The sequence below is a fragment of the Electrophorus electricus genome, chromosome 19, assembly GCF_013358815.1.
Source record: "Electrophorus electricus isolate fEleEle1 chromosome 19, fEleEle1.pri, whole genome shotgun sequence".
Taxonomy (NCBI): Eukaryota; Metazoa; Chordata; class Actinopteri; order Gymnotiformes; family Gymnotidae; genus Electrophorus; species Electrophorus electricus.
Genome location: NC_049553.1, coordinates 43,993 through 71,165, shown reverse-complemented (window position 1 = coordinate 71,165; position 27,173 = coordinate 43,993). Strand labels below are relative to the sequence as shown.

Sequence of the window (27,173 nt, the reverse complement as noted above, 5' to 3'; positions counted from 1 at the left end):
GGACTTCCTAGGTAGGATCCCATCTCAGTACTATCAAGGACCAAACTTGCTTAGCTTGCAAGGTCAGAGGACATTGGTCATTCTCAAGCTGGTGTGGACGTAAGCCTCAATTGATTACTCAAATTGCCTATTCATAGCAAATATGATCAAAGACCAATCTGACAATTTTTTTTATTAATCACTGCACTTCACATTTGAGCATTGAGTCTGCACACAAAACCTGCTTTGCTATTTGTGAAGGAATCCAAGCCATCTTCTCATTGTGACCTTCCATGTGCTGAGCTGTCTTATTTGGCCATCAAAGGCATTATAATTTGAGGCTTTCTTTGTGCCTTTGGCAATGCTGCGGTTCCACCATAGCTGGCTTTCTTACTTCACCCAATTGTTTGTGGGAACCACAAACAGTAACTCTGTGCTAAAATTATGACTCTTTAAATAACATGATAGCCTGACCCTCACATAAGATTTTTCCAGAACATGTGCATTGATAAGAATTGTTGTTAACTTTCTTTATCTGTAGCATGATAGAGTTCTGTCAGTTTATGGACAAATCTGGCTCAAAGATGGTGCTCTTCATTACATAAAAAGAGAGTGCATGGTATTGTGGTCGCCGCCGCAACAGCAGACGTGTCAGGGTGTCCGACGGGGCAAAGGCTCTGCGTTTAGGTCTCAGTCTCTCCTAGAGATGAGGGTTTGAATCCCACTTGTGGGATGCTTTTCTCACTCAACATTTGCTGCATTGCATCGGTGCTCTTCAGCGTCAGAGCTGTAGAGCATCGCCCCGGGATCTGTGGTAGTCATGGCCGAGAGGTTAAGGCGATGGACTAGAAATCCATTGGGGTTTCCCCGCGCAGGTTCGAGTACTGCTGACTACGTGAGTGTGCTCTACTGTTTGTGATCTATGAGTCTGCACGCAAAACCTGCTTTGCTGTGTGTGAGGGAATCCAAGCTATCTTCTCAGTGTGACCTTCCATTTGCTGAGCTGTCTTATTTGGCCATCAAAGGCATCATCATTTGAGGCTTTCTTTGTGCCTTTGGCTATGCTGCGGTTCCACCATAGCTGGCTTTCTTACTTCACCCAATTGTTACGAAGAGGTCTATCTGTAATAGGTACCGAAAGACAACCTATTTCTGGTCCTGTTGTTCTTCCACCCTACAGAGTCTAGTTGCAAGCCAAATATAACTTGACTGTTACATTATAGCCAGTCCTTCGATATCATCTTTACATAGCTTTTGAAAAGAACACTCCTAAGGCCTGCACACTAGTGCTTTGACCTATCGGCACCAAACTCGATGGCTCTAATCTAAGCCTTGACCAGATGGTGCACGGAGATTTTTGTGGCTATGCATCATTCGGCCTCAACTTGTTTAGCCTGTGAATTACACATTGGAAATGACAGGGCAAAATACACTTAAAAAAAAAAACATGACCGCGAGGCTTGTGCATCAATGATTTCCCTTAGCCACCTATAATTCAATGGCTTTATTCTAGGCCTTGGACAGAGGGAGGTCACCGACTTTTAAAGCGCTAGCTTTAAAGTTGGACCTAGGGTGACCCATTTCTCTCTAGACATAGACATTGCTTTAAGGTGAGGGTTGCCATTGAAAATTCCTAAAAACATAACAAGCCAATTTTGGACCTGGGGAGTTTATTTCTAAACCCAAGTTAACGCGAGTTTTAGAGTTAATGCACTCTTTCAATTATTTTAGAGTAATCTGTCCAAAATGTATTCTCTGTGGGACACTGGATCACCAGGAAAGGATGTGGACACCATTGCTTTGTCTGAAGCTCAACTTCACTTAACAAAATTAAACACAAACCTGAATGCTCTCACAGCAACCAGTGTTTCGAGGTCAAGGTGGACTTTTGGGCCAGTTGAACATAGGAACTCTTGCACCCAAAGCTACTATCGCAAGCCTAGAATAAAAAGCCTCTTAGTAGCGCAATCTAGTACCCTTTTTACTGGACATTCGTAAGAAGCAGAAGTCATTTATTTTGCTCATTTCATAAGGAGACAATGACGCATGGTGCTGTGCAACTGTGTATCACAAGTAAAGATGAAAGTCTCATCAACCAATTGAACCTGTGACCACTCACACCCTAAGCAACACTCAGACACCTAGACCAACAAGCCCATTTCCTGCAGCTTGTTTAGTTAATGTTTCGACTTTTGGGTCTTGTCAACATTCTGGTCAATTGGTAGGAATGATTTGTTACCATTTTCCTTGTATCAATGTAGAGTTCATTCACTGACTTTATTGGCAAGAGATCAGCATGCTGTTTAAAAATGAGCTGTCCCAGAGAAAGGTCTCACTCATTTTGCAAAATATATACCATTTTCTTTTTTCCTTTTTTTTCCTGTTGAAATCGAAAGCTAATCAGACGCTGGTATATACATTTGACAGCATAGCGCGCTATGTAAATATGAGTAAATAGCATTGCTTATCCAAATTCAAAGACAAATATTGCAATATTTCAAGAAACGGGTATTATTTCTCTTCTTTGATTTAACACTAGAATCAATGCAAAACATGCTTACAATGCACTGAATTTGTTTTGTGACAATGTTTCAGTTTTCAAAGACGATTCAACATCTCGCCGGCGCATCATTGAAGGTTGGAATAGGCTTTATGCAAGTTCATAGGAAGGTCATAAAGAGTTTTATAGTGTTTTGAAATATATCCACTTGTGGGAACCACAAACAGTAACTCTGTGCTAAAATTATGACTCTTTAAATAACATGATAGCCTGACCCTCACATAAGATTTTTCCAGAACATGTGCATTGATAAGAATTGTTGTTAACTTTCTTTATCTGTAGCATGATAGAGTTCTGTCAGTTTATGGACAAATCTGGCTCAAAGATGGTGCTCTTCATTACATAAAAAGAGAGTGCATGGTATCGTGGTCGCCGCCGCAACATCAGACGTGTCAGGGTGTCCGACGGGGCAAAGTCTCTGCGTTTAGGTCTCAGTCTCTCCTAGAGATGAGGGTTTGAATCCCACTTGTGGGATGCTTTTCTCACTCAACATTTGCTGCATTGCATCGGTGCTCTTCAGCGTCAGAGCTGTAGAGCATCGCCCCGGGATCCGTGGTAGTCATGGCCGAGAGGTTAAGGCGATGGACTAGAAATCCATTGGGGTTTCCCCGCGCAGGTTCGAGTCCTGCTGACTATGTGAGTGTGCTCTACTGTTTGTGATCTGTGAGTCTGCACGCAAAACCTGCTTTGCTGTTTGTGAGGGAATCCAAGCTATCTTCTCAGTGTGACCTTCCATGTGCTGAGCTGTCTTATTTGGCCATCAAAGGCATCATCATTTGAGGCTTTCTTTGTGCCTTTGGCTATGCTGCGGTTCCACCATAGCTGGCTTTCTTACTTCACCCAATTGTTACGAAGAGGTCTATCTGTAATAGGTACCGAAAGACAACCTATTTCTGGTCCTGTTGTTCTTCCACCCTACAGAGTCTAGTTGCAAGCCAAATATAACTTGACTGTTACATTATAGCCAGTCCTTCGATATCATCTTTACATAGCTTTTGAAAAGAACACTCCTAAGGCCTGCACACTAGTGCTTTGACCTATCGGCACCAAACTCGATGGCTCTAATCTAAGCCTTGACCAGATGGTGCACGGAGATTTTTGTGGCTATGCATCATTCGGCCTCAACTTGTTTAGCCTGTGAATTACACATTGGAAATGACAGGGCAAAATACACTTAAAAAAAAAAAACATGACCGCGAGGCTTGTGCATCAATGATTTCCCTTAGCCACCTATAATTCAATGGCTTTATTCTAGGCCTTGGACAGAGGGAGGTCACCGACTTTTAAAGCGCTAGCTTTAAAGTTGGACCTAGGGTGACCCATTTCTCTCTAGACATAGACATTGCTTTAAGGTGAGGGTTGCCATTGAAAATTCCTAAAAACATAACAAGCCAATTTTGGACCTGGGGAGTTTATTTCTAAACCCAAGTTAACGCGAGTCTTAGAGTTAATGCACTCTTTCAATTATTTTAGAGCAATCTGTCCAAAATGTATTCTCTGTGGGACACTGGATCACCAGGAAAGGACTGTGGACACCATTGCTTTGTCTGAAGCTCAACTTCACTTAACAAAATTAAACACAAACCTGAATGCTCTCACAGCAACCAGTGTTTCGAGGTCAAGGTGGACTTTTGGGCCAGTTGAACATAGGAACTCTTGCACCCAAAGCTACTATCGCAAGCCTAGAATAAAAAGCCTCTTAGTAGCGCAATCTAGTACCCTTTTTACTGGACATTCGTAAGAAGCAGAAGTCATTTATTTTGCTCATTTCATAAGGAGACAATGACGCATGGTGCTGTGCAACTGTGTATCACAAGTAAAGATGAAAGTCTCATCAACCAATTGAACCTGTGACCACTCACACCCTAAGCAACACTCAGACACCTAGACCAACAAGCCCATTTCCTGCAGCTTGTTTAGTTAGTGTTTCGACTTTTGGGTCTTGTCAACATTCTGGTCAATTGGTAGGAATGATTTGTTACCATTTTCCTTGTATCAATGTAGAGTTCATTCACTGACTTTATTGGCAAGAGATCAGCATGCTGTTTAAAAATGAGCTGTCCCAGAGAAAGGTCTCACTCATTTTGCAAAATATATACCATTTTCTTTTTTCCTTTTTTTTCCTGTTGAAATCGAAAGCTAATCAGACGCTGGTATATACATTTGACAGCATAGCGCGCTATGTAAATATGAGTAAATAGCATTGCTTATCCAAATTCAAAGACAAATATTGCAATATTTCAAGAAACGGGTATTATTTCTCTTCTTTGATTTAACACTAGAATCAATGCAAAACATGCTTACAATGCACTGAATTTGTTTTGTGACAATGTTTCAGTTTTCAAAGACGATTCAACATCTCGCCGGCGCATCATTGAAGGTTGGAATAGGCTTTATGCAAGTTCATAGGAAGGTCATAAAGAGTTTTATAGTGTTTTGAAATATATCCACTTGTGGGAACCACAAACAGTAACTCTGTGCTAAAATTATGACTCTTTAAATAACATGATAGCCTGACCCTCACATAAGATTTTTCCAGAACATGTGCATTGATAAGAATTGTTGTTAACTTTCTTTATCTGTAGCATGATAGAGTTCTGTCAGTTTATGGACAAATCTGGCTCAAAGATGGTGCTCTTCATTACATAAAAAGAGAGTGCATGGTATCGTGGTCGCCGCCGCAACAGCAGACGTGTCAGGGTGTCCGACGGGGCAAAGGCTCTGCGTTTAGGTCTCAGTCTCTCCTAGAGATGAGGGTTTGAATCCCGCTTGTGGGATGCTTTTCTCACTCAACATTTGCTGCATTGCATCGGTGCTCTTCAGCGTCAGAGCTGTAGAGCATCGCCCCGGGATCCGTGGTAGTCATGGCCGAGAGGTTAAGGCGATGGACTAGAAATCCATTGGGGTTTCCCCGCGCAGGTTCGAGTCCTGCTGACTACGTGAGTGTGCTCTACTGTTTGTGATCTATGAGTCTGCACGCAAAACCTGCTTTGCTGTGTGTGAGGGAATCCAAGCTATCTTCTCAGTGTGACCTTCCATGTGCTGAGCTGTCTTATTTGGCCATCAAAGGCATCATCATTTGAGGCTTTCTTTGTGCCTTTGGCTATGCTGCGGTTCCACCATAGCTGGCTTTCTTACTTCACCCAATTGTTACGAAGAGGTCTATCTGTAATAGGTACCGAAAGACAACCTATTTCTGGTCCTGTTGTTCTTCCACCCTACAGAGTCTAGTTGCAAGCCAAATATAACTTGACTGTTACATTATAGCCAGTCCTTCGATATCATCTTTACATAGCTTTTGAAAAGAACACTCCTAAGGCCTGCACACTAGTGCTTTGACCTATCGGCACCAAACTCGATGGCTCTAATCTAAGCCTTGACCAGATGGTGCACGGAGATTTTTGTGGCTATGCATCATTCGGCCTCAACTTGTTTAGCCTGTGAATTACACATTGGAAATGACAGGGCAAAATACACTTAAAAAAAAAAACATGACCGCGAGGCTTGTGCATCAATGATTTCCCTTAGCCACCTATAATTCAATGGCTTTATTCTAGGCCTTGGACAGAGGGAGGTCACCGACTTTTAAAGCGCTAGCTTTAAAGTTGGACCTAGGGTGACCCATTTCTCTCTAGACATAGACATTGCTTTAAGGTGAGGGTTGCCATTGAAAATTCCTAAAAACATAACAAGCCAATTTTGGACCTGGGGAGTTTATTTCTAAACCCAAGTTAACGCGAGTTTTAGAGTTAATGCACTCTTTCAATTATTTTAGAGTAATCTGTCCAAAATGTATTCTCTGTGGGACACTGGATCACCAGGAAAGGACGTGGACACCATTGCTTTGTCTGAAGCTCAACTTCACTTAACAAAATTAAACACAAACCTGAATGCTCTCACAGCAACCAGTGTTTCGAGGTCAAGGTGGACTTTTGGGCCAGTTGAACATAGGAACTCTTGCACCCAAAGCTACTATCGCAAGCCTAGAATAAAAAGCCTCTTAGTAGCGCAATCTAGTACCCTTTTTACTGGACATTCGTAAGAAGCAGAAGTCATTTATTTTGCTCATTTCATAAGGAGACAATGACGCATGGTGCTGTGCAACTGTGTATCACAAGTAAAGATGAAAGTCTCATCAACCAATTGAACCTGTGACCACTCACACCCTAAGCAACACTCAGACACCTAGACCAACAAGCCCATTTCCTGCAGCTTGTTTAGTTAGTGTTTCGACTTTTGGGTCTTGTCAACATTCTGGTCAATTGGTAGGAATGATTTGTTACCATTTTCCTTGTATCAATGTAGAGTTCATTCACTGACTTTATTGGCAAGAGATCAGCATGCTGTTTAAAAATGAGCTGTCCCAGAGAAAGGTCTCACTCATTTTGCAAAATATATACCATTTTCTTTTTTCCTTTTTTTTCCTGTTGAAATCGAAAGCTAATCAGACGCTGGTATATACATTTGACAGCATAGCGCGCTATGTAAATATGAGTAAATAGCATTGCTTATCCAAATTCAAAGACAAATATTGCAATATTTCAAGAAACGGGTATTATTTCTCTTCTTTGATTTAACACTAGAATCAATGCAAAACATGCTTACAATGCACTGAATTTGTTTTGTGACAATGTTTCAGTTTTCAAAGACGATTCAACATCTCGCCGGCGCATCATTGAAGGTTGGAATAGGCTTTATGCAAGTTCATAGGAAGGTCATAAAGAGTTTTATAGTGTTTTGAAATATATCCACTTGTGGGAACCACAAACAGTAACTCTGTGCTAAAATTATGACTCTTTAAATAACATGATAGCCTGACCCTCACATAAGATTTTTCCAGAACATGTGCATTGATAAGAATTGTTGTTAACTTTCTTTATCTGTAGCATGATAGAGTTCTGTCAGTTTATGGACAAATCTGGCTCAAAGATGGTGCTCTTCATTACATAAAAAGAGAGTGCATGGTATCGTGGTCGCCGCCGCAACAGCAGACGTGTCAGGGTGTCCGACGGGGCAAAGGCTCTGCGTTTAGGTCTCAGTCTCTCCTAGAGATGAGGGTTTGAATCCCACTTGTGGGATGCTTTTCTCACTCAACATTTGCTGCATTGCATCGGTGCTCTTCAGCGTCAGAGCTGTAGAGCATCGCCCCGGGATCCGTGGTAGTCATGGCCGAGAGGTTAAGGCGATGGACTAGAAATCCATTGGGGTTTCCCCGCGCAGGTTCGAGTCCTGCTGACTACGTGAGTGTGCTCTACTGTTTGTGATCTATGAGTCTGCACGCAAAACCTGCTTTGCTGTGTGTGAGGGAATCCAAGCTATCTTCTCAGTGTGACCTTCCATGTGCTGAGCTGTCTTATTTGGCCATCAAAGGCATCATCATTTGAGGCTTTCTTTGTGCCTTTGGCTATGCTGCGGTTCCACCATAGCTGGCTTTCTTACTTCACCCAATTGTTACGAAGAGGTCTATCTGTAATAGGTACCGAAAGACAACCTATTTCTGGTCCTGTTGTTCTTCCACCCTACAGAGTCTAGTTGCAAGCCAAATATAACTTGACTGTTACATTATAGCCAGTCCTTCGATATCATCTTTACATAGCTTTTGAAAAGAACACTCCTAAGGCCTGCACACTAGTGCTTTGACCTATCGGCACCAAACTCGATGGCTCTAATCTAAGCCTTGACCAGATGGTGCACGGAGATTTTTGTGGCTATGCATCATTCGGCCTCAACTTGTTTAGCCTGTGAATTACACATTGGAAATGACAGGGCAAAATACACTTAAAAAAAAAAACATGACCGCGAGGCTTGTGCATCAATGATTTCCCTTAGCCACCTATAATTCAATGGCTTTATTCTAGGCCTTGGACAGAGGGAGGTCACCGACTTTTAAAGCGCTAGCTTTAAAGTTGGACCTAGGGTGACCCATTTCTCTCTAGACATAGACATTGCTTTAAGGTGAGGGTTGCCATTGAAAATTCCTAAAAACATAACAAGCCAATTTTGGACCTGGGGAGTTTATTTCTAAACCCAAGTTAACGCGAGTCTTAGAGTTAATGCACTCTTTCAATTATTTTAGAGTAATCTGTCCAAAATGTATTCTCTGTGGGACACTGGATCACCAGGAAAGGACGTGGACACCATTGCTTTGTCTGAAGCTCAACTTCACTTAACAAAATTAAACACAAACCTGAATGCTCTCACAGCAACCAGTGTTTCGAGGTCAAGGTGGACTTTTGGGCCAGTTGAACATAGGAACTCTTGCACCCAAAGCTACTATCGCAAGCCTAGAATAAAAAGCCTCTTAGTAGCGCAATCTAGTACCCTTTTTACTGGACATTCGTAAGAAGCAGAAGTCATTTATTTTGCTCATTTCATAAGGAGACAATGACGCATGGTGCTGTGCAACTGTGTATCACAAGTAAAGATGAAAGTCTCATCAACCAATTGAACCTGTGACCACTCACACCCTAAGCAACACTCAGACACCTAGACCAACAAGCCCATTTCCTGCAGCTTGTTTAGTTAATGTTTCGACTTTTGGGTCTTGTCAACATTCTGGTCAATTGGTAGGAATGATTTGTTACCATTTTCCTTGTATCAATGTAGAGTTCATTCACTGACTTTATTGGCAAGAGATCAGCATGCTGTTTAAAAATGAGCTGTCCCAGAGAAAGGTCTCACTCATTTTGCAAAATATATACCATTTTCTTTTTTCCTTTTTTTTCCTGTTGAAATCGAAAGCTAATCAGACGCTGGTATATACATTTGACAGCATAGCGCGCTATGTAAATATGAGTAAATAGCATTGCTTATCCAAATTCAAAGACAAATATTGCAATATTTCAAGAAACGGGTATTATTTCTCTTCTTTGATTTAACACTAGAATCAATGCAAAACATGCTTACAATGCACTGAATTTGTTTTGTGACAATGTTTCAGTTTTCAAAGACGATTCAACATCTCGCCGGCGCATCATTGAAGGTTGGAATAGGCTTTATGCAAGTTCATAGGAAGGTCATAAAGAGTTTTATAGTGTTTTGAAATATATCCACTTGTGGGAACCACAAACAGTAACTCTGTGCTAAAATTATGACTCTTTAAATAACATGATAGCCTGACCCTCACATAAGATTTTTCCAGAACATGTGCATTGATAAGAATTGTTGTTAACTTTCTTTATCTGTAGCATGATAGAGTTCTGTCAGTTTATGGACAAATCTGGCTCAAAGATGGTGCTCTTCATTACATAAAAAGAGAGTGCATGGTATCGTGGTCGCCGCCGCAACAGCAGACGTGTCAGGGTGTCCGACGGGGCAAAGGCTCTGCGTTTAGGTCTCAGTCTCTCCTAGAGATGAGGGTTTGAATCCCACTTGTGGGATGCTTTTCTCACTCAACATTTGCTGCATTGCATCGGTGCTCTTCAGCGTCAGAGCTGTAGAGCATCGCCCCGGGATCCGTGGTAGTCATGGCCGAGAGGTTAAGGCGATGGACTAGAAATCCATTGGGGTTTCCCCGCGCAGGTTCGAGTCCTGCTGACTACGTGAGTGTGCTCTACTGTTTGTGATCTATGAGTCTGCACGCAAAACCTGCTTTGCTGTGTGTGAGGGAATCCAAGCTATCTTCTCAGTGTGACCTTCCATGTGCTGAGCTGTCTTATTTGGCCATCAAAGGCATCATCATTTGAGGCTTTCTTTGTGCCTTTGGCTATGCTGCGGTTCCACCATAGCTGGCTTTCTTACTTCACCCAATTGTTACGAAGAGGTCTATCTGTAATAGGTACCGAAAGACAACCTATTTCTGGTCCTGTTGTTCTTCCACCCTACAGAGTCTAGTTGCAAGCCAAATATAACTTGACTGTTACATTATAGCCAGTCCTTCGATATCATCTTTACATAGCTTTTGAAAAGAACACTCCTAAGGCCTGCACACTAGTGCTTTGACCTATCGGCACCAAACTCGATGGCTCTAATCTAAGCCTTGACCAGATGGTGCACGGAGATTTTTGTGGCTATGCATCATTCGGCCTCAACTTGTTTAGCCTGTGAATTACACATTGGAAATGACAGGGCAAAATACACTTAAAAAAAAAAACATGACCGCGAGGCTTGTGCATCAATGATTTCCCTTAGCCACCTATAATTCAATGGCTTTATTCTAGGCCTTGGACAGAGGGAGGTCACCGACTTTTAAAGCGCTAGCTTTAAAGTTGGACCTAGGGTGACCCATTTCTCTCTAGACATAGACATTGCTTTAAGGTGAGGGTTGCCATTGAAAATTCCTAAAAACATAACAAGCCAATTTTGGACCTGGGGAGTTTATTTCTAAACCCAAGTTAACGCGAGTCTTAGAGTTAATGCACTCTTTCAATTATTTTAGAGTAATCTGTCCAAAATGTATTCTCTGTGGGACACTGGATCACCAGGAAAGGACGTGGACACCATTGCTTTGTCTGAAGCTCAACTTCACTTAACAAAATTAAACACAAACCTGAATGCTCTCACAGCAACCAGTGTTTCGAGGTCAAGGTGGACTTTTGGGCCAGTTGAACATAGGAACTCTTGCACCCAAAGCTACTATCGCAAGCCTAGAATAAAAAGCCTCTTAGTAGCGCAATCTAGTACCCTTTTTACTGGACATTCGTAAGAAGCAGAAGTCATTTATTTTGCTCATTTCATAAGGAGACAATGACGCATGGTGCTGTGCAACTGTGTATCACAAGTAAAGATGAAAGTCTCATCAACCAATTGAACCTGTGACCACTCACACCCTAAGCAACACTCAGACACCTAGACCAACAAGCCCATTTCCTGCAGCTTGTTTAGTTAATGTTTCGACTTTTGGGTCTTGTCAACATTCTGGTCAATTGGTAGGAATGATTTGTTACCATTTTCCTTGTATCAATGTAGAGTTCATTCACTGACTTTATTGGCAAGAGATCAGCATGCTGTTTAAAAATGAGCTGTCCCAGAGAAAGGTCTCACTCATTTTGCAAAATATATACCATTTTCTTTTTTCCTTTTTTTTCCTGTTGAAATCGAAAGCTAATCAGACGCTGGTATATACATTTGACAGCATAGCGCGCTATGTAAATATGAGTAAATAGCATTGCTTATCCAAATTCAAAGACAAATATTGCAATATTTCAAGAAACGGGTATTATTTCTCTTCTTTGATTTAACACTAGAATCAATGCAAAACATGCTTACAATGCACTGAATTTGTTTTGTGACAATGTTTCAGTTTTCAAAGACGATTCAACATCTCGCCGGCGCATCATTGAAGGTTGGAATAGGCTTTATGCAAGTTCATAGGAAGGTCATAAAGAGTTTTATAGTGTTTTGAAATATATCCACTTGTGGGAACCACAAACAGTAACTCTGTGCTAAAATTATGACTCTTTAAATAACATGATAGCCTGACCCTCACATAAGATTTTTCCAGAACATGTGCATTGATAAGAATTGTTGTTAACTTTCTTTATCTGTAGCATGATAGAGTTCTGTCAGTTTATGGACAAATCTGGCTCAAAGATGGTGCTCTTCATTACATAAAAAGAGAGTGCATGGTATCGTGGTCGCCGCCGCAACAGCAGACGTGTCAGGGTGTCCGACGGGGCAAAGGCTCTGCGTTTAGGTCTCAGTCTCTCCTAGAGATGAGGGTTTGAATCCCACTTGTGGGATGCTTTTCTCACTCAACATTTGCTGCATTGCATCGGTGCTCTTCAGCGTCAGAGCTGTAGAGCATCGCCCCGGGATCCGTGGTAGTCATGGCCGAGAGGTTAAGGCGATGGACTAGAAATCCATTGGGGTTTCCCCGCGCAGGTTCGAGTCCTGCTGACTACGTGAGTGTGCTCTACTGTTTGTGATCTATGAGTCTGCACGCAAAACCTGCTTTGCTGTGTGTGAGGGAATCCAAGCTATCTTCTCAGTGTGACCTTCCATGTGCTGAGCTGTCTTATTTGGCCATCAAAGGCATCATCATTTGAGGCTTTCTTTGTGCCTTTGGCTATGCTGCGGTTCCACCATAGCTGGCTTTCTTACTTCACCCAATTGTTACGAAGAGGTCTATCTGTAATAGGTACCGAAAGACAACCTATTTCTGGTCCTGTTGTTCTTCCACCCTACAGAGTCTAGTTGCAAGCCAAATATAACTTGACTGTTACATTATAGCCAGTCCTTCGATATCATCTTTACATAGCTTTTGAAAAGAACACTCCTAAGGCCTGCACACTAGTGCTTTGACCTATCGGCACCAAACTCGATGGCTCTAATCTAAGCCTTGACCAGATGGTGCACGGAGATTTTTGTGGCTATGCATCATTCGGCCTCAACTTGTTTAGCCTGTGAATTACACATTGGAAATGACAGGGCAAAATACACTTAAAAAAAAAAACATGACCGCGAGGCTTGTGCATCAATGATTTCCCTTAGCCACCTATAATTCAATGGCTTTATTCTAGGCCTTGGACAGAGGGAGGTCACCGACTTTTAAAGCGCTAGCTTTAAAGTTGGACCTAGGGTGACCCATTTCTCTCTAGACATAGACATTGCTTTAAGGTGAGGGTTGCCATTGAAAATTCCTAAAAACATAACAAGCCAATTTTGGACCTGGGGAGTTTATTTCTAAACCCAAGTTAACGCGAGTTTTAGAGTTAATGCACTCTTTCAATTATTTTAGAGTAATCTGTCCAAAATGTATTCTCTGTGGGACACTGGATCACCAGGAAAGGACGTGGACACCATTGCTTTGTCTGAAGCTCAACTTCACTTAACAAAATTAAACACAAACCTGAATGCTCTCACAGCAACCAGTGTTTCGAGGTCAAGGTGGACTTTTGGGCCAGTTGAACATAGGAACTCTTGCACCCAAAGCTACTATCGCAAGCCTAGAATAAAAAGCCTCTTAGTAGCGCAATCTAGTACCCTTTTTACTGGACATTCGTAAGAAGCAGAAGTCATTTATTTTGCTCATTTCATAAGGAGACAATGACGCATGGTGCTGTGCAACTGTGTATCACAAGTAAAGATGAAAGTCTCATCAACCAATTGAACCTGTGACCACTCACACCCTAAGCAACACTCAGACACCTAGACCAACAAGCCCATTTCCTGCAGCTTGTTTAGTTAATGTTTCGACTTTTGGGTCTTGTCAACATTCTGGTCAATTGGTAGGAATGATTTGTTACCATTTTCCTTGTATCAATGTAGAGTTCATTCACTGACTTTATTGGCAAGAGATCAGCATGCTGTTTAAAAATGAGCTGTCCCAGAGAAAGGTCTCACTCATTTTGCAAAATATATACCATTTTCTTTTTTCCTTTTTTTTCCTGTTGAAATCGAAAGCTAATCAGACGCTGGTATATACATTTGACAACATAGCGCGCTATGTAAATATGAGTAAATAGCATTGCTTATCCAAATTCAAAGACAAATATTGCAATATTTCAAGAAACGGGTATTATTTCTTTTCTTTGATTTAACACTAGAATCAATGCAAAACATGCTTACAATGCACTGAATTTGTTTTGTGACAATGTTTCAGTTTTCAAAGACGATTCAACATCTCGCCGGCGCATCATTGAAGGTTGGAATAGGCTTTATGCAAGTTCATAGGAAGGTCATAAAGAGTTTTATAGTGTTTTGAAATATATCCACTTGTGGGAACCGAAAACAGTAACTCTGTGCTAAAATTATGACTCTTTAAATAACATGATAGCCTGACCCTCACATAAGATTTTTCCAGAACATGTGCATTGATAAGAATTGTTGTTAACTTTCTTTATCTGTAGCATGATAGAGTTCTGTCAGTTTATGGACAAATCTGGCTCAAAGATGGTGCTCTTCATTACATAAAAAGAGAGTGCATGGTATCGTGGTCGCCGCCGCAACAGCAGAAGTGTCAGGGTGTCCGACGGGGCAAAGGCTCTGCGTTTAGGTCTCAGTCTCTCCTAGAGATGAGGGTTTGAATCCCACTTCTGGGATGCTTTTCTCACTCAACATTTGCTGCATTGCATCGGTGCTCTTCAGCGTCAGAGCTGTAGAGCATCGCCCCGGGATCCGTGGTAGTCATGGCCGAGAGGTTAAGGCGATGGACTAGAAATCCATTGGGGTTTCCCCGCGCAGGTTCGAGTCCTGCTGACTACGTGAGTGTGCTCTACTGTTTGTGATCTGTGAGTCTGCACGCAAAACCTGCTTTGCTGTTTGTGAGGGAATCCAAGCTATCTTCTCAGTGTGACCTTCCATGTGCTGAGCTGTCTTATTTGGCCATCAAAGGCATGATCATTTGAGGCTTTCTTTGTGCCTTTGGCTATGCTGCGGTTCCACCATAGCTGGCTTTCTTACTTCACCCAATTGTTACGAAGAGGTCTATCTGTAATAGGTACCGAAAGACAACCTATTTCTGGTCCTGTTGTTCTTCCACCCTACAGAGTCTAGTTGCAAGCCAAATATAACTTGACTGTTACATTATAGCTAGTCCTTCGATATCATCTTTACATAGCTTTTGAAAAGAACACTCCTAAGGCCTGCACACTAGTGCTTTGACCTATCGGCACCAAACTCGATGGCTCTAATCTAAACCTTGACCAGATGGTGCACGGAGATTTTTGTGGCTATGCATCATTCGGCCTCAACTTGTTTAGCCTGTGAATTACACATTGGAAATGACAGGGCAAAATACACTTAAAAAAAAAAAACATGACCGCGAGGCTTGTGCATCAATGATTTCCCTTAGCCACCTATAATTCAATGGCTTTATTCTAGGCCTTGGACAGAGGGAGGTCACCGACTTTTAAAGCGCTAGCTTTAAAGTTGGACCTAGGGTGACCCATTTCTCTCTAGACATAGACATTGCTTTAAGGTGAGGGTTGCCATTGAAAATTCCTAAAAACATAACAAGCCAATTTTGGACCTGGGGAGTTTATTTCTAAACCCAAGTTAACGCGAGTCTTAGAGTTAATGCACTCTTTCAATTATTTTAGAGTAATCTGTCCAAAATGTATTCTCTGTGGGACACTGGATCACCAGGAAAGGACGTGGACACCATTGCTTTGTCTGAAGCTCAACTTCACTTAACAAAATTAAACACAAACCTGAATGCTCTCACAGCAACCAGTGTTTCGAGGTCAAGGTGGACTTTTGGGCCAGTTGAACATAGGAACTCTTGCACCCAAAGCTACTATCGCAAGCCTAGAATAAAAAGCCTCTTAGTAGCGCAATCTAGTACCCTTTTTACTGGACATTCGTAAGAAGCAGAAGTCATTTATTTTGCTCATTTCATAAGGAGACAATGACGCATGGTGCTGTGCAACTGTGTATCACATGTAAAGATGAAAGGCTCATCAACCAATTGAACCTGTGACCACTCACACCCTAAGCAACACTCAGACACCTAGACCAACAAGCCCATTTCCTGCAGCTTGTTTAGTTAGTGTTTCGACTTTTGGGTCTTGTCAACATTCTGGTCAATTGGTAGGATTGATTTGTTACCATTTTCCTTGTATCAATGTAGAGTTCATTCACTGACTTTATTGGCAAGAGATCAGCATGCTGTTTAAAAATGAGCTGTCCCAGAGAAAGGTCTCACTCATTTTGCAAAATATATACCATTTTCTTTTTTCCTTTTTTTCCCTGTTGAAATCGAAAGCTAATCAGATGCTGGTATATACATTTGACAACATAGCGCGCTATGTAAATTTGAGTAAATAGCATTGCTTATCCAAATTCAAAGACAAATATTGCAATATTTCAAGAAACGGGTATTATTTCTCTTCTTTGATTTAACACTAGAATCAATGCAAAACATGCTTACAATGCACTGAATTTGTTTTGTGACAATGTTTCAGTTTTCAAAGACGATTCAACATCTCGCCGGCGCATCATTGAAGGTTGGAATAGGCTTTATGCAAGTTCATAGGAAGGTCATAAAGAGTTTTATAGTGTTTTGAAATATATCCACTTGTGGGAACCACAAACAGTAACTCTGTGCTAAAATTATGACTCTTTAAATAACATGATAGCCTGACCCTCACATAAGATTTTTCCAGAACATGTGCATTGATAAGAATTGTTGTTAACTTTCTTTATCTGTAGCATGATAGAGTTCTGTCAGTTTATGGACAAATCTGGCTCAAAGATGGTGCTCTTCATTACATAAAAAGAGAGTGCATGGTATCGTGGTCGCCGCCGCAACAGCAGACGTGTCAGGGTGTCCGACGGGGCAAAGGCTCTGCGTTTAGGTCTCAGTCTCTCCTAGAGATGAGGGTTTGAATCCCACTTGTGGGATGCTTTTCTCACTCAACATTTGCTGCATTGCATCGGTGCTCTTCAGCGTCAGAGCTGTAGAGCATCGCCCCGGGATCCGTGGTAGTCATGGCCGAGAGGTTAAGGCGATGGACTAGAAATCCATTGGGGTTTCCCCGCGCAGGTTCGAGTCCTGCTGACTACGTGAGTGTGCTCTACTGTTTGTGATCTATGAGTCTGCACGCAAAACCTGCTTTGCTGTGTGTGAGGGAATCCAAGCTATCTTCTCAGTGTGACCTTCCATGTGCTGAGCTGTCTTATTTGGCCATCAAAGGCATCATCATTTGAGGCTTTCTTTGTGCCTTTGGCTATGCTGCGGTTCCACCATAGCTGGCTTTCTTACTTCACCCAATTGTTACGAAGAGGTCTATCTGTAATAGGTACCGAAAGACAACCTATTTCTGGTCCTGTTGTTCTTCCACCCTACAGAGTCTAGTTGCAAGCCAAATATAACTTGACTGTTACATTATAGCCAGTCCTTCGATATCATCTTTACATAGCTTTTGAAAAGAACACTCCTAAGGCCTGCACACTAGTGCTTTGACCTATCGGCACCAAACTCGATGGCTCTAATCTAAGCCTTGACCAGATGGTGCACGGAGATTTTTGTGGCTATGCATCATTCGGCCTCAACTTGTTTAGCCTGTGAATTACACATTGGAAATGACAGGGCAAAATACACTTAAAAAAAAAAACATGACCGCGAGGCTTGTGCATCAATGATTTCCCTTAGCCACCTATAATTCAATGGCTTTATTCTAGGCCTTGGACAGAGGGAGGTCACCGACTTTTAAAGCGCTAGCTTTAAAGTTGGACCTAGGGTGACCCATTTCTCTCTAGACATAGACATTGCTTTAAGGTGAGGGTTGCCATTGAAAATTCCTAAAAACATAACAAGCCAATTTTGGACCTGGGGAGTTTATTTCTAAACCCAAGTTAACGCGAGTCTTAGAGTTAATGCACTCTTTCAATTATTTTAGAGTAATCTGTCCAAAATGTATTCTCTGTGGGACACTGGATCACCAGGAAAGGACGTGGACACCATTGCTTTGTCTGAAGCTCAACTTCACTTAACAAAATTAAACACAAACCTGAATGCTCTCACAGCAACCAGTGTTTCGAGGTCAAGGTGGACTTTTGGGCCAGTTGAACATAGGAACTCTTGCACCCAAAGCTACTATCGCAAGCCTAGAATAAAAAGCCTCTTAGTAGCGCAATCTAGTACCCTTTTTACTGGACATTCGTAAGAAGCAGAAGTCATTTATTTTGCTCATTTCATAAGGAGACAATGACGCATGGTGCTGTGCAACTGTGTATCACAAGTAAAGATGAAAGTCTCATCAACCAATTGAACCTGTGACCACTCACACCCTAAGCAACACTCAGACACCTAGACCAACAAGCCCATTTCCTGCAGCTTGTTTAGTTAATGTTTCGACTTTTGGGTCTTGTCAACATTCTGGTCAATTGGTAGGAATGATTTGTTACCATTTTCCTTGTATCAATGTAGAGTTCATTCACTGACTTTATTGGCAAGAGATCAGCATGCTGTTTAAAAATGAGCTGTCCCAGAGAAAGGTCTCACTCATTTTGCAAAATATATACCATTTTCTTTTTTCCTTTTTTTTCCTGTTGAAATCGAAAGCTAATCAGACGCTGGTATATACATTTGACAGCATAGCGCGCTATGTAAATATGAGTAAATAGCATTGCTTATCCAAATTCAAAGACAAATATTGCAATATTTCAAGAAACGGGTATTATTTCTCTTCTTTGATTTAACACTAGAATCAATGCAAAACATGCTTACAATGCACTGAATTTGTTTTGTGACAATGTTTCAGTTTTCAAAGACGATTCAACATCTCGCCGGCGCATCATTGAAGGTTGGAATAGGCTTTATGCAAGTTCATAGGAAGGTCATAAAGAGTTTTATAGTGTTTTGAAATATATCCACTTGTGGGAACCACAAACAGTAACTCTGTGCTAAAATTATGACTCTTTAAATAACATGATAGCCTGACCCTCACATAAGATTTTTCCAGAACATGTGCATTGATAAGAATTGTTGTTAACTTTCTTTATCTGTAGCATGATAGAGTTCTGTCAGTTTATGGACAAATCTGGCTCAAAGATGGTGCTCTTCATTACATAAAAAGAGAGTGCATGGTATCGTGGTCGCCGCCGCAACAGCAGACGTGTCAGGGTGTCCGACGGGGCAAAGGCTCTGCGTTTAGGTCTCAGTCTCTCCTAGAGATGAGGGTTTGAATCCCACTTGTGGGATGCTTTTCTCACTCAACATTTGCTGCATTGCATCGGTGCTCTTCAGCGTCAGAGCTGTAGAGCATCGCCCCGGGATCCGTGGTAGTCATGGCCGAGAGGTTAAGGCGATGGACTAGAAATCCATTGGGGTTTCCCCGCGCAGGTTCGAGTCCTGCTGACTACGTGAGTGTGCTCTACTGTTTGTGATCTATGAGTCTGCACGCAAAACCTGCTTTGCTGTGTGTGAGGGAATCCAAGCTATCTTCTCAGTGTGACCTTCCATGTGCTGAGCTGTCTTATTTGGCCATCAAAGGCATCATCATTTGAGGCTTTCTTTGTGCCTTTGGCTATGCTGCGGTTCCACCATAGCTGGCTTTCTTACTTCACCCAATTGTTACGAAGAGGTCTATCTGTAATAGGTACCGAAAGACAACCTATTTCTGGTCCTGTTGTTCTTCCACCCTACAGAGTCTAGTTGCAAGCCAAATATAACTTGACTGTTACATTATAGCCAGTCCTTCGATATCATCTTTACATAGCTTTTGAAAAGAACACTCCTAAGGCCTGCACACTAGTGCTTTGACCTATCGGCACCAAACTCGATGGCTCTAATCTAAGCCTTGACCAGATGGTGCACGGAGATTTTTGTGGCTATGCATCATTCGGCCTCAACTTGTTTAGCCTGTGAATTACACATTGGAAATGACAGGGCAAAATACACTTAAAAAAAAAAACATGACCGCGAGGCTTGTGCATCAATGATTTCCCTTAGCCACCTATAATTCAATGGCTTTATTCTAGGCCTTGGACAGAGGGAGGTCACCGACTTTTAAAGCGCTAGCTTTAAAGTTGGACCTAGGGTGACCCATTTCTCTCTAGACATAGACATTGCTTTAAGGTGAGGGTTGCCATTGAAAATTCCTAAAAACATAACAAGCCAATTTTGGACCTGGGGAGTTTATTTCTAAACCCAAGTTAACGCGAGTCTTAGAGTTAATGCACTCTTTCAATTATTTTAGAGTAATCTGTCCAAAATGTATTCTCTGTGGGACACTGGATCACCAGGAAAGGACGTGGACACCATTGCTTTGTCTGAAGCTCAACTTCACTTAACAAAATTAAACACAAACCTGAATGCTCTCACAGCAACCAGTGTTTCGAGGTCAAGGTGGACTTTTGGGCCAGTTGAACATAGGAACTCTTGCACCCAAAGCTACTATCGCAAGCCTAGAATAAAAAGCCTCTTAGTAGCGCAATCTAGTACCCTTTTTACTGGACATTCGTAAGAAGCAGAAGTCATTTATTTTGCTCATTTCATAAGGAGACAATGACGCATGGTGCTGTGCAACTGTGTATCACAAGTAAAGATGAAAGTCTCATCAACCAATTGAACCTGTGACCACTCACACCCTAAGCAACACTCAGACACCTAGACCAACAAGCCCATTTCCTGCAGCTTGTTTAGTTAATGTTTCGACTTTTGGGTCTTGTCAACATTCTGGTCAATTGGTAGGAATGATTTGTTACCATTTTCCTTGTATCAATGTAGAGTTCATTCACTGACTTTATTGGCAAGAGATCAGCATGCTGTTTAAAAATGAGCTGTCCCAGAGAAAGGTCTCACTCATTTTGCAAAATATATACCATTTTCTTTTTTCCTTTTTTTTCCTGTTGAAATCGAAAGCTAATCAGACGCTGGTATATACATTTGACAGCATAGCGCGCTATGTAAATATGAGTAAATAGCATTGCTTATCCAAATTCAAAGACAAATATTGCAATATTTCAAGAAACGGGTATTATTTCTCTTCTTTGATTTAACACTAGAATCAATGCAAAACATGCTTACAATGCACTGAATTTGTTTTGTGACAATGTTTCAGTTTTCAAAGACGATTCAACATCTCGCCGGCGCATCATTGAAGGTTGGAATAGGCTTTATGCAAGTTCATAGGAAGGTCATAAAGAGTTTTATAGTGTTTTGAAATATATCCACTTGTGGGAACCACAAACAGTAACTCTGTGCTAAAATTATGACTCTTTAAATAACATGATAGCCTGACCCTCACATAAGATTTTTCCAGAACATGTGCATTGATAAGAATTGTTGTTAACTTTCTTTATCTGTAGCATGATAGAGTTCTGTCAGTTTATGGACAAATCTGGCTCAAAGATGGTGCTCTTCATTACATAAAAAGAGAGTGCATGGTATCGTGGTCGCCGCCGCAACAGCAGACGTGTCAGGGTGTCCGACGGGGCAAAGGCTCTGCGTTTAGGTCTCAGTCTCTCCTAGAGATGAGGGTTTGAATCCCACTTGTGGGATGCTTTTCTCACTCAACATTTGCTGCATTGCATCGGTGCTCTTCAGCGTCAGAGCTGTAGAGCATCGCCCCGGGATCCGTGGTAGTCATGGCCGAGAGGTTAAGGCGATGGACTAGAAATCCATTGGGGTTTCCCCGCGCAGGTTCGAGTCCTGCTGACTACGTGAGTGTGCTCTACTGTTTGTGATCTATGAGTCTGCACGCAAAACCTGCTTTGCTGTGTGTGAGGGAATCCAAGCTATCTTCTCAGTGTGACCTTCCATGTGCTGAGCTGTCTTATTTGGCCATCAAAGGCATCATCATTTGAGGCTTTCTTTGTGCCTTTGGCTATGCTGCGGTTCCACCATAGCTGGCTTTCTTACTTCACCCAATTGTTACGAAGAGGTCTATCTGTAATAGGTACCGAAAGACAACCTATTTCTGGTCCTGTTGTTCTTCCACCCTACAGAGTCTAGTTGCAAGCCAAATATAACTTGACTGTTACATTATAGCCAGTCCTTCGATATCATCTTTACATAGCTTTTGAAAAGAACACTCCTAAGGCCTGCACACTAGTGCTTTGACCTATCGGCACCAAACTCGATGGCTCTAATCTAAGCCTTGACCAGATGGTGCACGGAGATTTTTGTGGCTATGCATCATTCGGCCTCAACTTGTTTAGCCTGTGAATTACACATTGGAAATGACAGGGCAAAATACACTTAAAAAAAAAAACATGACCGCGAGGCTTGTGCATCAATGATTTCCCTTAGCCACCTATAATTCAATGGCTTTATTCTAGGCCTTGGACAGAGGGAGGTCACCGACTTTTAAAGCGCTAGCTTTAAAGTTGGACCTAGGGTGACCCATTTCTCTCTAGACATAGACATTGCTTTAAGGTGAGGGTTGCCATTGAAAATTCCTAAAAACATAACAAGCCAATTTTGGACCTGGGGAGTTTATTTCTAAACCCAAGTTAACGCGAGTCTTAGAGTTAATGCACTCTTTCAATTATTTTAGAGTAATCTGTCCAAAATGTATTCTCTGTGGGACACTGGATCACCAGGAAAGGACGTGGACACCATTGCTTTGTCTGAAGCTCAACTTCACTTAACAAAATTAAACACAAACCTGAATGCTCTCACAGCAACCAGTGTTTCGAGGTCAAGGTGGACTTTTGGGCCAGTTGAACATAGGAACTCTTGCACCCAAAGCTACTATCGCAAGCCTAGAATAAAAAGCCTCTTAGTAGCGCAATCTAGTACCCTTTTTACTGGACATTCGTAAGAAGCAGAAGTCATTTATTTTGCTCATTTCATAAGGAGACAATGACGCATGGTGCTGTGCAACTGTGTATCACAAGTAAAGATGAAAGTCTCATCAACCAATTGAACCTGTGACCACTCACACCCTAAGCAACACTCAGACACCTAGACCAACAAGCCCATTTCCTGCAGCTTGTTTAGTTAATGTTTCGACTTTTGGGTCTTGTCAACATTCTGGTCAATTGGTAGGAATGATTTGTTACCATTTTCCTTGTATCAATGTAGAGTTCATTCACTGACTTTATTGGCAAGAGATCAGCATGCTGTTTAAAAATGAGCTGTCCCAGAGAAAGGTCTCACTCATTTTGCAAAATATATACCATTTTCTTTTTTCCTTTTTTTTCCTGTTGAAATCGAAAGCTAATCAGACGCTGGTATATACATTTGACAGCATAGCGCGCTATGTAAATATGAGTAAATAGCATTGCTTATCCAAATTCAAAGACAAATATTGCAATATTTCAAGAAACGGGTATTATTTCTCTTCTTTGATTTAACACTAGAATCAATGCAAAACATGCTTACAATGCACTGAATTTGTTTTGTGACAATGTTTCAGTTTTCAAAGACGATTCAACATCTCGCCGGCGCATCATTGAAGGTTGGAATAGGCTTTATGCAAGTTCATAGGAAGGTCATAAAGAGTTTTATAGTGTTTTGAAATATATCCACTTGTGGGAACCACAAACAGTAACTCTGTGCTAAAATTATGACTCTTTAAATAACATGATAGCCTGACCCTCACATAAGATTTTTCCAGAACATGTGCATTGATAAGAATTGTTGTTAACTTTCTTTATCTGTAGCATGATAGAGTTCTGTCAGTTTATGGACAAATCTGGCTCAAAGATGGTGCTCTTCATTACATAAAAAGAGAGTGCATGGTATCGTGGTCGCCGCCGCAACAGCAGACGTGTCAGGGTGTCCGACGGGGCAAAGGCTCTGCGTTTAGGTCTCAGTCTCTCCTAGAGATGAGGGTTTGAATCCCACTTGTGGGATGCTTTTCTCACTCAACATTTGCTGCATTGCATCGGTGCTCTTCAGCGTCAGAGCTGTAGAGCATCGCCCCGGGATCCGTGGTAGTCATGGCCGAGAGGTTAAGGCGATGGACTAGAAATCCATTGGGGTTTCCCCGCGCAGGTTCGAGTCCTGCTGACTACGTGAGTGTGCTCTACTCTTTGTGATCTATGAGTCTGCACGCAAAACCTGCTTTGCTGTGTGTGAGGGAATCCAAGCTATCTTCTCAGTGTGACCTTCCATGTGCTGAGCTGTCTTATTTGGCCATCAAAGGCATCATCATTTGAGGCTTTCTTTGTGCCTTTGGCTATGCTGCGGTTCCACCATAGCTGGCTTTCTTACTTCACCCAATTGTTACGAAGAGGTCTATCTGTAATAGGTACCGAAAGACAACCTATTTCTGGTCCTGTTGTTCTTCCACCCTACAGAGTCTAGTTGCAAGCCAAATATAACTTGACTGTTACATTATAGCCAGTCCTTCGATATCATCTTTACATAGCTTTTGAAAAGAACACTCCTAAGGCCTGCACACTAGTGCTTTGACCTATCGGCACCAAACTCGATGGCTCTAATCTAAGCCTTGACCAGATGGTGCACGGAGATTTTTGTGGCTATGCATCATTCGGCCTCAACTTGTTTAGCCTGTGAATTACACATTGGAAATGACAGGGCAAAATACACTTAAAAAAAAAAACATGACCGCGAGGCTTGTGCATCAATGATTTCCCTTAGCCACCTATAATTCAATGGCTTTATTCTAGGCCTTGGACAGAGGGAGGTCACCGACTTTTAAAGCGCTAGCTTTAAAGTTGGACCTAGGGTGACCCATTTCTCTCTAGACATAGACATTGCTTTAAGGTGAGGGTTGCCATTGAAAATTCCTAAAAACATAACAAGCCAATTTTGGACCTGGGGAGTTTATTTCTAAACCCAAGTTAACGCGAGTTTTAGAGTTAATGCACTCTTTCAATTATTTTAGAGTAATCTGTCCAAAATGTATTCTCTGTGGGACACTGGATCACCAGGAAAGGACGTGGACACCATTGCTTTGTCTGAAGCTCAACTTCACTTAACAAAATTAAACACAAACCTGAATGCTCTCACAGCAACCAGTGTTTCGAGGTCAAGGTGGACTTTTGGGCCAGTTGAACATAGGAACTCTTGCACCCAAAGCTACTATCGCAAGCCTAGAATAAAAAGCCTCTTAGTAGCGCAATCTAGTACCCTTTTTACTGGACATTCGTAAGAAGCAGAAGTCATTTATTTTGCTCATTTCATAAGGAGACAATGACGCATGGTGCTGTGCAACTGTGTATCACAAGTAAAGATGAAAGTCTCATCAACCAATTGAACCTGTGACCACTCACACCCTAAGCAACACTCAGACACCTAGACCAACAAGCCCATTTCCTGCAGCTTGTTTAGTTAATGTTTCGACTTTTGGGTCTTGTCAACATTCTGGTCAATTGGTAGGAATGATTTGTTACCATTTTCCTTGTATCAATGTAGAGTTCATTCACTGACTTTATTGGCAAGAGATCAGCATGCTGTTTAAAAATGAGCTGTCCCAGAGAAAGGTCTCACTCATTTTGCAAAATATATACCATTTTCTTTTTTCCTTTTTTTTCCTGTTGAAATCGAAAGCTAATCAGACGCTGGTATATACATTTGACAGCATAGCGCGCTATGTAAATATGAGTAAATAGCATTGCTTATCCAAATTCAAAGACAAATATTGCAATATTTCAAGAAACGGGTATTATTTCTCTTCTTTGATTTAACACTAGAATCAATGCAAAACATGCTTACAATGCACTGAATTTGTTTTGTGACAATGTTTCAGTTTTCAAAGACGATTCAACATCTCGCCGGCGCATCATTGAAGGTTGGAATAGGCTTTATGCAAGTTCATAGGAAGGTCATAAAGAGTTTTATAGTGTTTTGAAATATATCCACTTGTGGGAACCACAAACAGTAACTCTGTGCTAAAATTATGACTCTTTAAATAACATGATAGCCTGACCCTCACATAAGATTTTTCCAGAACATGTGCATTGATAAGAATTGTTGTTAACTTTCTTTATCTGTAGCATGATAGAGTTCTGTCAGTTTATGGACAAATCTGGCTCAAAGATGGTGCTCTTCATTACATAAAAAGAGAGTGCATGGTATCGTGGTCGCCGCCGCAACAGCAGACGTGTCAGGGTGTCCGACGGGGCAAAGGCTCTGCGTTTAGGTCTCAGTCTCTCCTAGAGATGAGGGTTTGAATCCCACTTGTGGGATGCTTTTCTCACTCAACATTTGCTGCATTGCATCGGTGCTCTTCAGCGTCAGAGCTGTAGAGCATCGCCCCGGGATCCGTGGTAGTCATGGCCGAGAGGTTAAGGCGATGGACTAGAAATCCATTGGGGTTTCCCCGCGCAGGTTCGAGTCCTGCTGACTACGTGAGTGTGCTCTACTCTTTGTGATCTATGAGTCTGCACGCAAAACCTGCTTTGCTGTGTGTGAGGGAATCCAAGCTATCTTCTCAGTGTGACCTTCCATGTGCTGAGCTGTCTTATTTGGCCATCAAAGGCATCATCATTTGAGGCTTTCTTTGTGCCTTTGGCTATGCTGCGGTTCCACCATAGCTGGCTTTCTTACTTCACCCAATTGTTACGAAGAGGTCTATCTGTAATAGGTACCGAAAGACAACCTATTTCTGGTCCTGTTGTTCTTCCACCCTACAGAGTCTAGTTGCAAGCCAAATATAACTTGACTGTTACATTATAGCCAGTCCTTCGATATCATCTTTACATAGCTTTTGAAAAGAACACTCCTAAGGCCTGCACACTAGTGCTTTGACCTATCGGCACCAAACTCGATGGCTCTAATCTAAGCCTTGACCAGATGGTGCACGGAGATTTTTGTGGCTATGCATCATTCGGCCTCAACTTGTTTAGCCTGTGAATTACACATTGGAAATGACAGGGCAAAATACACTTAAAAAAAAAAACATGACCGCGAGGCTTGTGCATCAATGATTTCCCTTAGCCACCTATAATTCAATGGCTTTATTCTAGGCCTTGGACAGAGGGAGGTCACCGACTTTTAAAGCGCTAGCTTTAAAGTTGGACCTAGGGTGACCCATTTCTCTCTAGACATAGACATTGCTTTAAGGTGAGGGTTGCCATTGAAAATTCCTAAAAACATAACAAGCCAATTTTGGACCTGGGGAGTTTATTTCTAAACCCAAGTTAACGCGAGTTTTAGAGTTAATGCACTCTTTCAATTATTTTAGAGTAATCTGTCCAAAATGTATTCTCTGTGGGACACTGGATCACCAGGAAAGGACGTGGACACCATTGCTTTGTCTGAAGCTCAACTTCACTTAACAAAATTAAACACAAACCTGAATGCTCTCACAGCAACCAGTGTTTCGAGGTCAAG

General features: G+C 41.8%; 11 non-coding genes across 11 annotated transcripts; all 11 read left to right on the top strand.

The window, feature by feature from the left end:
- The first annotated feature begins 3,094 nt into the window (after positions 1-3,094).
- On the top strand, positions 3,095-3,176 carry trnas-aga. Its single transcript has one exon. It is a non-coding gene; the product is annotated as a tRNA-Ser (tRNA).
- Positions 3,177-5,397: 2,221 nt separating this feature from the next.
- Positions 5,398-5,479, top strand: trnas-aga. Its single transcript has one exon. It is a non-coding gene; the product is annotated as a tRNA-Ser (tRNA).
- Positions 5,480-7,698: 2,219 nt separating this feature from the next.
- trnas-aga lies at positions 7,699-7,780 on the top strand. The gene has a single exon. It is a non-coding gene; the product is annotated as a tRNA-Ser (tRNA).
- Positions 7,781-9,999: 2,219 nt separating this feature from the next.
- On the top strand, positions 10,000-10,081 carry trnas-aga. Its single transcript has one exon. It is a non-coding gene; the product is annotated as a tRNA-Ser (tRNA).
- Positions 10,082-12,300: 2,219 nt separating this feature from the next.
- trnas-aga lies at positions 12,301-12,382 on the top strand. The gene has a single exon. It is a non-coding gene; the product is annotated as a tRNA-Ser (tRNA).
- Positions 12,383-14,601: 2,219 nt separating this feature from the next.
- Positions 14,602-14,683, top strand: trnas-aga. Its single transcript has one exon. It is a non-coding gene; the product is annotated as a tRNA-Ser (tRNA).
- Positions 14,684-16,903: 2,220 nt separating this feature from the next.
- On the top strand, positions 16,904-16,985 carry trnas-aga. Its single transcript has one exon. It is a non-coding gene; the product is annotated as a tRNA-Ser (tRNA).
- Positions 16,986-19,204: 2,219 nt separating this feature from the next.
- On the top strand, positions 19,205-19,286 carry trnas-aga. Its single transcript has one exon. It is a non-coding gene; the product is annotated as a tRNA-Ser (tRNA).
- A 2,219-nt stretch (positions 19,287-21,505) lies between these two features.
- trnas-aga lies at positions 21,506-21,587 on the top strand. The gene has a single exon. It is a non-coding gene; the product is annotated as a tRNA-Ser (tRNA).
- A 2,219-nt stretch (positions 21,588-23,806) lies between these two features.
- On the top strand, positions 23,807-23,888 carry trnas-aga. Its single transcript has one exon. It is a non-coding gene; the product is annotated as a tRNA-Ser (tRNA).
- Positions 23,889-26,107: 2,219 nt separating this feature from the next.
- On the top strand, positions 26,108-26,189 carry trnas-aga. Its single transcript has one exon. It is a non-coding gene; the product is annotated as a tRNA-Ser (tRNA).
- The last annotated feature ends 984 nt before the right edge of the window (positions 26,190-27,173 follow it).